The sequence below is a fragment of the Aquila chrysaetos genome, chromosome 3 (assembly GCF_900496995.4).
Source record: "Aquila chrysaetos chrysaetos chromosome 3, bAquChr1.4, whole genome shotgun sequence".
NCBI lineage: Eukaryota > Metazoa > Chordata > Aves > Accipitriformes > Accipitridae > Aquila > Aquila chrysaetos.
In genome coordinates, this window is record NC_044006.1 from 44,087,022 (window position 1) to 44,100,111 (window position 13,090).

The 13,090-nt window shown below is 44.7% G+C and overlaps 1 long non-coding RNA gene across 3 annotated transcripts in view; it reads left to right on the forward strand.

Moving 5' to 3' along the window:
• Positions 1 to 13,090, forward strand: part of LOC115339210 — a 35,415-nt gene that overhangs the window by 860 nt on the left and 21,465 nt on the right. The window contains exon 2 of one of the 3 annotated variants that reach the window (XR_005932037.1): positions 8,942 to 9,036. The exons of the other annotated variants lie outside the window; for them this stretch is intronic. This is a non-coding gene — a long non-coding RNA (uncharacterized LOC115339210). The remainder of the gene's footprint in view (positions 1 to 8,941; positions 9,037 to 13,090) is intronic. 3 annotated transcript variants of the gene reach the window in all.

Sequence of the window (13,090 nt, forward strand, 5' to 3'; positions counted from 1 at the left end):
TCCTCCGCGTCTCCTGGCCGCCCGCGCCGCGCGCCGGGCGGGAGGGAGGGAGGGACGGACGGAGGGGGCGTGGCTGCCGAGGCGCGCGCGCTTCGGGGAGGGGAGGGGGAGGTGGCGGCCGCCCTCGGCGCGGGCGGGCGGCCCCGGCTCCCGCGCTCGTGCCGCTCTTGACAGCGCGAGGGGCGGGCAGGCGAAGGGCGGGGCGGGGCGGGGGCCGGCCGCCGCGGGGCGGGGCCCGGCCGAGCCGTCGCCCTCGGGCTGCCCGCCGCCCGCCGCGGCTCGGGCGCCGATTGACGGCGCGCGCGCGCCGGCCGCCCAGCAAATCCGGCCAGGGGCGGGCGGGGCCGCGCGCGGCGCTGGCCAACCGGGTGGCACCTGCCCGCCTCGCGCGCTCGTAACTGACAGCGCGCGGGAAGCCGCGCCGCAGCTTTCCCCTGAGGCGCGGCCCCCTCCCTCCGCGCAGTAACCCCGCCGGCGCCCGCCGCCCCGGCCCGGCCGGGGAGGGAGGAGGATGAGAGCGCCCTACGGTTTCCCTATGGAAGCCAGGGCCTGTTCCCCCGTCCCCCGCTCCGTCACTCCTTTGTAACAGCCTTCCGAGCCAGCCCTCTTGCCTGCGCGCCCGGCCCAGGGGGAGGCGGGGGAAGGGCGGCCCGGGGATTTCCTCCACACCTGCTGGGGATATTTCCCGCAGCCGGGGGCGAGGGGGCGGCAACTGGCCTCCTCCCTCCTAATTGGCTCAGCCGCGGAGGCGGGCGCGCGCGGCACGCCGGGATATGTAGTTCCGGGCGGGCGCCGCGTCGTGGGCTTGGGGCGCGCAGAGCGGCGCTGGCGCATGCGCGGGGCGCGGGGCGCTCTGCCCGGCAGGTGCCGTTGGGCGCCGTCAGCCGGCGGGGTGGGCTGGGGCGGCCGGGCAGGCGGGGAGCGGGTCGGGTCGGGTCGGGTCGGGTCGGGTCGGGTCAGCGCTTCGGGTAGCCTCGCTGGCAGCTTACCAGAGCGGGAGTCAGCCTCCAGCAGCCTGTGGTGGGCCAGGCTGGTCGTCGTTGCATTAAAAACAGATAAGTTATGGTTGCGCTGTTCGTTTCCTCCGGTTCTTGTACTGCCCGTTCCCTGTGGGAGCAGGTCCCAGTGTGCGTGCGAGCGGGCCCGCGGTGTTACCCTCTCAACCTGACTGGCTGTGGTGTGGTGCAAGAAATGGTGGATCCACAAAAAACAGCGGCGTGGCAAGGCCTGTTACCCCCATTCGAATTTGGAGGAAATTTGATTGTGGTGGTACACACGGGCAGCTCTGTCAGTTTAAATTTTCAATACTACATGCCCAAATTCTTTGTCAAGTAATACAGAGCACCTGCTAACCGCAAGTCGGTGACAAAAGTGCGAAAGAATTTCTTTACCAGCTGTTCAATAGTTTCATCCTTCAGAGGGATGAGGACACCCTCAATCTCTATGCCAGGCCTTCCAGCACACCCTCTGGAAGACAGGGAATGTAGAAATATCAAGCTTGTCCATCGCAGAGTAAGAAAGCGATCAGAAATAAACGTGGCGCAGGCTGTTTCCAGGCATTGTACACAGTCAGAACACACAGGTCACAAGTAGATGCATCAGAAAATGACCTTACAAATGCCAACGAAATTGCATTCAGATAAGCAAATGGTAATATCTCACAGTTGACAGCTCAGCCAAATCTCAGTGCCTTCTCCTAGGCAGTGCCTGGGAGCAGGAGGAGCGGGGCTGCCCCAGGAGGGACCAGTGGCCGAGGCGAGCCCAGCCTGGCAGGGCAGTGCCCTCACAGTCAGGGCACCATCCCCCACATCCGAGCAGGGCCGGAGTGGTGACAGGACCTGCTGATGGTCCAGTGGTCATCAGATGAGCAGGAGATGGGGCCACCTCCAGCACAGGGCTAGGTCTGGGGCCAGAGCTGAGTTCTGGTGGAGCTCTGGCCCCTGGGCAGCGGGCAGGGGTCCTGGGCAAGGGTGGTCTGCCTGCCCGTGCACTCAGGGCTCTGAGAGGTGGAGTATGGAGCACCTCCTGAATGAGAGGTTGCATGAAGAATGGGCAAACGTATTAGCAAGGCCATTTTTTTTAAATTTTTTTTTTAGTGAGAGGCAGATGTTTTAAGTCTATGGAAGCTTTTAAACTTTCACTGGATTCCCACCTGTGGCTGTAGGTACAGTGCTTTTGAAAATCTGGCTCTAGGGTGCAAAGAGTGAAAGCTCTGTCTCAACTCAGCGAGTGATTGAAGTGACAGATAAAAGATGTTGGTGGTGTAGGTGGTTTCAGTAGGGGCATCATGATTTTTATATATTTTTATCATCCACAGTTACTCCTATACCACCTACTCTTTCCTAAATTCCAAATGTCACTCTTGCTCAAATTCTTTCTGCCAACTTAAGCTTTCTGAGCCTGCCTCTTTCAGCATTGTTCCCACATGAACTGGTACCTACCCTCTGCACCCTGATACTGGTTGTTCTCTGCAGGATCTCATAGAAGTCAGCAGAAGTCAGCTGTTGAGTTACATGGAAGTAGGATTAGGTCTGAGGATGTATATTTGTTGACAGAGTCCTAATTGCTATTGGAATGGATGAAAGAAACATGTCAGAAATAGGGAAAAATTAAGCAAAAAGTTTTCATTGCCACTTTCTTTCAGGCTCAGAACTTTAAAAGTGTGTTGACACCTAGAAAGAGTACAGCATGGAAATGCGTGGGTGAGCAGAGACCCACCGAAATGCCAGGTTCCTGGCAAGATGTAGCTCAGGCATAGTATCACATGAGGGTGGCTGGTTTGCACAACAGCCCAAACTACGAAAATTCACTTAGTGCTGAGTCTCTACTTCTTGGCATCTCTCACACTGTATATGTGTTTTGTTTAATTACAAAGAATTTAGCTCCTTGTTTTTAATATTTTAATTATCCTTTCTCTCTATCCATATGTACAGTTTTTTGTCTGTCTTGTTTATCAGTTCTTCTACGTTTTGTTTCTGGTTATCTATCTAATCTTTTGACGACATTCCTTAGTACCCTGATTTCATTTTCTTTATTTTCTCCAACTTTTTCCTCTGTGAAGTTACTTCCCTGGATCTTGCTTTACCCATTATTTTTTGCTACTTTTTTCCCTGGTTCTAATACCCACTCTTTTCTCCACCTCAAAAATATTCTTTCACCCAAATTTGCTACCTGTGTTTTGCATTTCTTCTTTTTTTTTTTTTTTTTTCTTTTCTTTTTAAGCTCCCAAACTATCTTGTATCTTCTTTTATGTCACTTCTGGTTTGGTCTCTAAGCTGGCCTTCATGTTAATTGCTTTTTTCACCTAACACACTAACTGATATTTTTGAACTTATTTAGGCATTGGGCTACAGGCTTGTAGTGCTGAACAGAGCAACACCTAAATATCTTTACAGAGAGGAAAAAAAAAAAAAAGAGGGGGGCGTGAAGGGGGAGGGAGAGACAGCTGGCTGCGTGCTCCAGTTTCATTGGTTACCCTCTCTATTATCTGGCAGCATTTACATAGGTTGCGTTTGGACAGAGAGAGACGAGAGGCCAGCAGCTGTAAACAGCAGAGACCGTAATGAGACGGTGGCTTCACAAAACTGTAAATCCAGTTGTAGGGTAGCTAGTATTAGATTAAAAATGCTGCAGCCCTTAGACACAAGATGCTGAACTAGTATAAGACCCCTCAGTTTGACTGAAGGTGGGGGTGGTGGTGAGAATATTTAAATAAACAAATGAAGGAATAATTTTTATCAGGCAGGATTATGCAAGATCAGGTATCGGATAATTGCATTTCTGAACAAACCTTCTTCACCAGCCCAAAGGCTCTTTTGCCAGTTCTTTCATGCTCCCTTTCTGCTCTTGATGCTGCTTTGTCATGGAACCCAAATGTTTCCAAGAAATCACTTTCCTTGGATATATGCAGGTTTGGGTGCATATTTTTCCTCTTTTATTTGGGTCCTTGGTGGAATCCGGTGTTTTGTTGTAAACTGTTTTGGCAACAACAACAGCAGCTTTGAAGAATCTGGTGATGGCATAGAGTTACTGATCAGACAGAGCCTGGACCAGAGCCACGGTGGAAATCGTGTACTTGGCAAGCACGCTCCTTAGGCATTGTTCCACATGATCCCAAGTGGACCAAGTCAGAGGTATTTGACCTGCTTGGATTCTGTGGAAAACACCTTATCGACAACACCATGGGAACTCCAGGCACGAATTCTTCTGTAGTGTCCTTTCTTTGCAAATGCATCAGCCTGGGGGACCTCAAACAGCACAAGACTGGGTTAAGAATCCTGCCTCTAGGAAGACCAATGGTAAAAATGAATGCTCCAGTTCTGCCTGCCATGGCCCTAACTTGTCCAAGCCTGAAGCACAAAGCTCCCCTTCCCTTCTACCCCATCTATACCCATTGCACCCACTTCTCAGTCACCTGATGTTCTAGGATTTTCACATGCCATAACTACGTGGTGGTAATTATGAGAGAACAAGTATGTCTCAGACACTGAGTCAAACTTTATTCCAAACAGAATTTATGTAATAATGTGACTCTAGACAGGGCCTATGCACTCCCCATCCCCTTACCATATCAGCTCTGACCATTGGATGACATTGTGTCAGACATTGTAAAAGTGAGCTTTTAGCTTAGGATAGAAAAGTGGAATCCATCTGACATTACTCAAGACATCGGACATTATTCTTTGTCATAGTAACAGGTCACAGCTGTGATCCAGGACTTCAGCGTGTCCAAGCGCACAGCATGGACATCAACTTCAGGACATTCATTGATGGGCTTCCCCTAGCTTAGTCAAAGATGTGCTTTTTCACCACCCAGAATCACGTCACCCAGCATAAAGGTGACATGCATACCTTAAGGGAGTGATCATTCTCTTCTGTACACTTTTTTATGCCTGACCTATCACAAGTTTGAAAACTATAATAAAGTCTTGCCCAAAGTCTGTTTGAACTCAAGGAGGTACTTGACTCTGCTTGTCATTGTTATGAAGTGTCTTTGGCTTTTCTCCTCCTGTCCCTAACTTCTGACAGATCTAAGTTTCTGCAGACATCTTGCCTTCCCCTTTCTCCCAAGCCAGAGACCCCCATTGCCAAGTATGTGACATAACCTACCATCATCAGTGCTAAATTAAGTAGGGAAGGAAAAACCTTGGGGTGCACATCCTCACAATTAGAGGATAGATATTGTTAAAAATGTAAAAAAAATTGTAGGAAAGCTATGGATAGAATCAAGTCTGATGGAAGATGAATGATTTTTCTTTGAGCTGGACAGGCACACACATCCAGCTACCATCTGACAGCAACTTAAGGAGTAGTTGAAAAGGTCTCAGGCACAGTCGCCAGTGGCCCTTGATGGGTCAGTCTGTTATCTCAATGTGGTGGGAACTTAGGGGATCATAGCCTGCTTCTGTCAGCATAGCCAGGAGAGAGCTCTGGGACACCCACATGTTGTGCACCTTGGTAAATCGCCGGACACTGGCTTTGTCTTCCATGGTTATCTACAACAGCTTGCAACACAGTTACTTGTTCCTTTTGATCTAGAGCATGGAGACCTGAATATGCGGAGAGTATTTTTTCCCCTTCAGTGACGCTGATGCAGCTGTGAAAGTATCCAAGAAAATTCTACTACCTCTTCTTATGAAAATGGTTGTTTTCATTTCCTAAATAATCTTGCTTGCTGTTGATTGTCCAGTCCCAACGTGCTGCCAGAGCACTGATATAGTGGAATTGTGCTTTGAATCTCCGCATGACCAGTTATCCTCCTCTACTTGTTCAACAGCACACTTATACTAGTCATTACCTCACCAAATAAGGGCTGAACTTAGCACAAATCTACCATTAATATTGTACATCCCATTCTAGAAATCTCTTCTCACTGCTGAGCCACCCCACCTGCATTTGCAGAACTCTTCTCACAGAGCCAGACATGACACTCAAAGGGATCCTGTCTTTGTCATCAGTGACAATATCTGACTACACAGACAGTCGTGCCTGATGTCACTCCAGCTTTGCAGTCTTGTTTTATGTGGCCCATTGTGTGCAGGAAACAACGCTTCTGGCTCAGGAAGTCTGCATGCATCTGTGCTGCCACTGAAAGCACTGCTGCCGTGCCCAGATATGTGCTTCTTGCTCGGTTTGTCTTGCAAAAATGGAGAGGCTCTGACGGTGGGCGTGGTGACAGGCCTGTGGCATTTTATATGAGTTTTTTTAAGTTGTTGGGTACTTCAAAGATAAAAGCAGGATCCCCCTCCCCTGTTCCCTGCAGTGAAACCGGGCTGGCAGCTTACAAAGTACCAGAGAATAGGAAAGTGGGATGCAGTTCAAGCTGGAATACTAGTTAACATGCCTATAATACACGTAAGCATAAACAGGATATCCTATGCTCTGCGTAATTTGCAATTTGTGATCCAAATTTTGTACATGCTACCAGTGACCCAGTTCTGCACAAATCTTGTATTAATAAGCATAAAAAATGCTGCATGAGAGATATTTCATTAACAACGCTGGTTCTTGTTTGAGAAAATCAATGAATATACCTGGAAATTCAAGTCTACAAGTACAGCAGGTGTATGGAAGAATGTGAGGCAGAACTTTTTACCCCTCAACTCTAACAGGAAAGAAAACTGACAAAACTAGCACATTCCATAGTCTCAAGTGTATTTTCTAATCTTGACTCTTCAATATGATACAGTTTTATTTTAATGAAGTTTCTGAGGTGAGAGAACTGAGGATATGAGCCATAGACTCCATTTTTATCTAGATCCAAGTCTTGGTGCATTTTGTGGTAGAAGAATGACCCTTGTAAAAGAAGTGCACAGAGAAGGGTACAAATAGAAATAAACTAGTAGTAATAGATCATGTCAAGTACCTGGGATTAGTGGCTCAAATACCACTGAAGAATGTAGCTAAGAGTAGCAAATTCTTATTACCACAAATGACTGCTTTAAGCAGTAGGTAGCTTTGCTGGTGCACAAGAGATTTAGACCTAAGTAACAAACAAGATCTGATTTAAGAAGTAATTACAGCTGACTCCCTCTGTCACAGTAGTTGCAAGATAGTGAAGATTAGTGTAGTGATCTTAACTGCAGAAAGGGTGTCCAAAGGCATAAAACTATGAAACCAAAGGCAATATACTGAAAAAAATAAAATCCTTAAACTGAACTTGGTAAATATTTAAGCATACCACAGTAGAATGGTGAAAACAACAAACATATTGCATTAGATAATTTATTTGAATAATAAATAAGCCTACCAAGAATTAACAGCAGCCCCAGTGATGCCAGGAGGAAGCCTCATGAACAGTGGCAGCTAAATTCTGTAGCTGATGTGTGTATCAGAGGGGCTCTTTGGGGAAACGTAAAATTCAAGTGGCCAGAAAATAATCTGAAAGATGATAAGTATTTGGAATCAAAGATCTGCAGGCATCAAGAGACGCATTAAACTGTCTTGAGAGAATGGATCAAAGTCAGCAGCAGATCTAACCTCTCTGCATATGTTACTACTTATAAGGAGCAGACCACCAGGGCATGAATTTCTTTTTGCAGTTAAGAAAGACAAGTCGCTGTCAGAAGCTGGCATGAAAATATTTAGTATTAAAATAAAAAAGCTAATTTAAGTGACAAGTTTCTGTTTCTTTGATACTGTAACAACAGTAGCTAGAATGAAAAAAACTGCAGGAGCTCACACTGCCTCTTGCTCCAAGGAACAGAGAATCTCTGATGAGTATTTTTCCAACCTCTTCTTAGAAAGCTAAATGGTGGAGATTATACCACATCTTTAGGTGACCTATTTCTGTCCATAGCTATCCTTAGCGTTAGAAGTTTTTCTTGCCTTAGCCTAAACCTTTCCTGCTGCATCTGAAGTCAGTTAGGTTTTGTCCTGTCCTTAGTGTCATGAAGAACAGTCAATGGGATCCCTACTTATGAGAACCTTCTACATATTAGAAGGTTGTTATCATATCACCTCCGCACCTGCCATCAGCCTTTTTTTTTTTAGAGCAGATATATCCTTTCCCTTTTTCAATCATTCTCCATCTTTTAAACCTCCTTTTTTTTTTTAAACTTCTTTTTGTACTATCCTATTAAACTACACCAAACTAAGACTTCTGAGAGGTGTGTTAAGAAAAACAATTACTAACCCTGTCTTGCATATGACACATCTATTAAAATGTCCCAGGATGACTTTTTCTACTTTTGCATCAGCATCATATTGTTGACTCATATTCAATATGTGGTTTACTGTAACACCCAGGTCTCTTTTTACAGTGCTGTTACTATTCTCCGTTTTGTATTTATGCATTTGATTTTTTCTTGCCTCAATATAGTACTTGGTACTTGTGTTTATTGAGTTTCATCTTATTGATTACAGACCACTTCTCCCATTTATCAAAGTCATTTTGAATTCTAATCCTTCAGCTCCCTTGCAGCCCCTTCTGCTTTGGCATGATCCAAGTGTGCCCTCTGTTCCATCAAGCAAGTAATGAATGAAAATGTTGCATTGTATCAGATCTTGGCTAGACCCCAGCAGAATTCTATATTCTATATCCTTTTTGTCTGAAAACACAATATAGATAAGTCTTGGAGCATTTTCTGCAAGCAATTGTGCGCCTACTGTGTAGCAATTTAGTCCAGAACAAAATATTTCTGTACACTGTCTATGAGAATGTCATGTAAGATAGCGCCTGCAGATTCCCTAAAGCTGATACATATAACTTCTACTGCCTCTTCCACTGCAGGCCAGATACTCTGTTAAAGACAGAAAATACATCAGTTTAACAAACTTTTGTTTGCAAAAAATCTTTGCTGGCTGTTTCTTTTTCAATGACCCTCCAGGTGCTTTTAATGTGGCTGTTTAATAATTTATTATTGTTCTTGATGTTGAAATTATGTTGACTGCTGATTCCTCCTTTCCTTCTGAAGATAATAATACATTCTCCTCTATACAGACTCACCTGTCTTTCATGAACTGTTGAAGATAGTGATGGCAATGAAGTATTATGAAGGTTTTGATTCTAGAGCCACTCCACAGAAAATTTCTGAGGTAGATATTTAGATAATGACCGAACGTAGAAATGGTGACTTTGTGCTTAAAATGAATATTTGACTCTTGGTTTAAGAAGAGGTAATTTAGGTAAACATTGTTAAAGACAAAATTTACAAGACAGAAAAGAATAAAGAATAACTTATCGGAAGGAAAATTGTATGGCCAGTGTATTAGTATTCTTTGTAACTTTAACAGACTTTTCCTTCTAAATATTGCCAAAGGTTATTATAAGAAGCTATTTAAATAGTTATTAATATTCTTTACCAAAAATACATTATCATAAAGTGCTGGTTGCCAAATTTCTTACTTGAAATTTGACTGGCAATAAGTCAGTGGGCAAAAGGAGTTAAAAATGTGAACAAAATGTTAGGATACAAGTAGTGAGATATAGAAATACTGAAATACACGCTATTTACACATGACCAGCCCTTTTTGTCCCCTTACCCCTCAATTTTCTCACTCTTGTTCCTCCCCAAATCACTTAAACCTCTCCCTTTTCCTTCCTTTGGTTCCTCCCCTAAACATCCCGTAGTAAATCCCATACAATCCCAGACTGCTTTTCTCCTGCATCCCATGATGTATCCCTCCCCTGGGCAGCAACCCCCTTGGTCTGAAAGGTGATCCAGAGAGCTGCTTACTTGCAGCACCTCATCATGATGGGTTTTTCACCTGGACACTGGGGCTGAGGCTCTGCTGGGACAGCCCAGGGAGGGGCCTGGGCACGGTGTTCGTTCCTCGGTAGTCCTTGGTTCAGGTTCCTGCCTGCCACTCTGCGACCCTGTGCTCCTCTGGGCTTGTGGAGGTGGGCCTTCAGTGGGCTGATGGCCCCTGCGATGGGCCTGAGGGTAGCCTGGCAGGGTATTATTTGGGTTCCCCCTCCTGCCACTGTCTCTCTGAGCATCTTTGTGGGTGTATAGGTGAGCTTTATCACACAGAGGTGAGCTTTATCACACAACCGAGCACAGAATAGCTCTTCTGCCACAGATGGGACTCCAAAAAAAACCCCCACCCAACCAGTTGGAACATTTCAAATGTAACTGATTTTTGTTAGAGAAATTTAAAGCTCTCTTGAAAGCACCCATTTGCTGTTGGCCTTGTAAGCAAAGCTTTCTCCATTCGATGTTATGGGTTGTAGAAGGTCCAATGATTACCTGAATCTGTTCCTTCATCTGTTTTAAGGAAAAAAAAGTCAACAAACCAGTGAAGAAAATGTGTCATTTTACATTGGTAATATTTCATTTTGGTATTTTTTAACCTTGTTTTTGAGTTGAATTATGACGGAAATGTAAAAAGTTATTTCTGTTTTCTAAAGAACTTCATGCAGATTGCCAAGATTCACCTACAAAGTGTTAAAAGTCACATTCTAAATCATAACAAAAGTCTTCTCTTTTCATCAAGTTTTAGTTATTATGTGAGAGAAAAGAGGAAATTGCTTTTGGATACTCCTTGGAATTATGTGATACTATAAGAAGCTGTTGCTAAGAAATAGGAGAGTTCAGGATTTTCTGCTTGGCAAAACAATGTGGCCGTGAACGGCTCTCCATCTGACTTAGCAGAGCACCTTAATTTATAGCTGTATGTTTAAATTTTTATTTTAGAGCACAGGCACAGTTGCCTGACATCAAAGGCAGCTTTCCTAGGCTGCAAATTTATTGTGCTGTCTTGGTAGCTGCATGTCGCAACAAGCAGCTCACAGAAGTGGACAGAACCAATTTGATACCATGTGGCCCATTCATGTTAGTCTTCAGATGAGGAACAACTAAAGAGTTTTAATGTCAGAGTTGTATCCCCTGTAACGGTAGATAACAACTCTGAACTAGCTAGATGCATCAATAGCCTTCTGCTACTCTCTAAGCTGAACAGGAAACCTAATTCATCTCATGTGGTTTCCTGCTGAAATACATATTTGCAATGACAGATGTATGAGCACTGCAAAATTCAGTTACTAGATAGTGAAAGATATCTTTTGTATTTTGGTATTTTTTTCTACAATGAAACATTAAACTTGCCAAACAAGTGACTAAGCTCAACATAAAATATAATATGGAAATCGTTTCTCTCTTTACCTACTTGAAAAATAATTATGAAAAGATAAATAAGAGAAAAATATATAAGCTTTCTGTTTTAATGAGTATATTTTATATATTAAAAAATGGAAGATATTTTCACTGGAGTGAAGTCTGCCCTGAAGCTTCACAAGCGCACCTCACGGCTTGGGAGCAATCACTGCTCTGCTGCCTAGATGAGATGACTGAAGAGTGTGCACGGTGAGCCAAACTCTGGGTGCCATTAAGTCTCTCGCTGTGGGAATGTATGCATTCAGTCACTGGGGAGAGGTAAGGGCAGAAAACAGCTGGGCAGTGGCTTCTGTAATCACACAGTGGTGGAGATGGAAGATTTGGCTCTGAGTGGCTAAACTATTTTGTCAGTTTGACAACAAAATAGACCCTAGGTAGAATTCCCTGGTCCCCATCTCTATGCTGACACTACCTATTTTTCCTGTTTCGAATAGAGAGTGAGAAGGGGAATGACAGGGATAACCAAAGTCAAACCTGGCACCTTCTGTTTCATGTGACCAGCACAGGTTTTCTGCAAAGTTCCTGCAAAGCCTCTGTAAAGCTGAGATGGCCAGCTATGAACACAACGAAGCAGGAAGCATCTCTAGAAGCAGAAAACTGGCACACTGAAGTTTATGCCAGTTTGATCCCTTCTGCTATCCTGTATCGGAGGACATATTTGGGATTTCTTAGTTTGAACTCTTATTTAAAAATTATTCTTCTTTTGCCAGAGTTTATAATCTCCCATTGTTAGTAACAGAGACTTCAGAAACATTTAACATTTATGCTTTCTCTCAGTTTGCTTGTTCTTGACAATACTCCTCTCATAGTCAGGAAAGTCATGGTCTTGCAAATCACAGTGATCTATACCAATCTCACTGGTCATTGCAGCACTAGTCGTTAGCAACTGCAGTGCTACATTAAGAACAGCCTAAAGTCTTCTGGGTTCAGCATTTAGTTTTATGTGCTGATTCACAGCCACATACTTACCTGCACTGGGTTCATATTCAGCCGTGTGGTTTCACAAATATCTTTAGCCAATTTGAGAAGGCGCTCTTCCAAAAAGATCGATTCTCTTTCTCACCCTGGTGTGTGTCACCATTGACTCCCTTGTCGTAGTACTGGCGCTTGTGTGGCCATGCAGTGACTCAGAGAAGCTCGCTTAACCCAGCTGGAAAAAACAATCACGAAAAAGGTATTTTCTCAGCTAGGTCAGCAAGCTGTTTCAGCTGCCTGTGCTGACGAAGCAGCACAGCCCCAACATAAAGGGAAGGTGAGAAGACGTGGCCAGGCAGAGACTGGAATTGCACCTTTCAGCAGCAGTGGAGGTCAGCTACAAGAGATGGGAAACCACTCCTTCACCGTGGGGTTAGCAGAATACCTCTGCACCAATTTTGCTTGCTACCATGAGGTCTTTTCTTCTCTCCCTTCTTCATAATAGGCTCAGCCATGCTGTGTGACTGTACTTGTAGCATTAACTGAAAAGAGACGCATGTTGCATTTGAACCCTTGAGCTGCCTTTGCTGGCAGCGTGAGCCATGCGAGTACCTTATGGCTGTTACTTCAGCTCAGGTTTCAAGCCCAAACTCCACATTTATCCACACTGGTTTTCACTTCAACTTGTATATAAAGACAAGTCGACTGATGTGCTAGGAGGGGAAATGCAAGTAGGAAATGTAGACTGGAGAAATTAGTCTGACCTTCATAGGCCACACGGGGCAGAGTTAGCTTAAGTTATACATAATAAAGAATTAAGCCCAGAAGGAGGGATGCCTCACAAGGACTCTGCATGAGACATGGTATACCAGCAGCATCAGGAAAAAATGATAGCCTCACAGGGATTTTAAAGGCTATAATTTGGATATCATAGAATGTGTGGATGAACCTACAAATAAATAATAGGGATGAAACAATTACCGTTACTTCTCAAAACATATTTGAAAGTTGATCCTCTGTCTACCATGTTGCTGATACAGATATTTACAAGGAGAGGA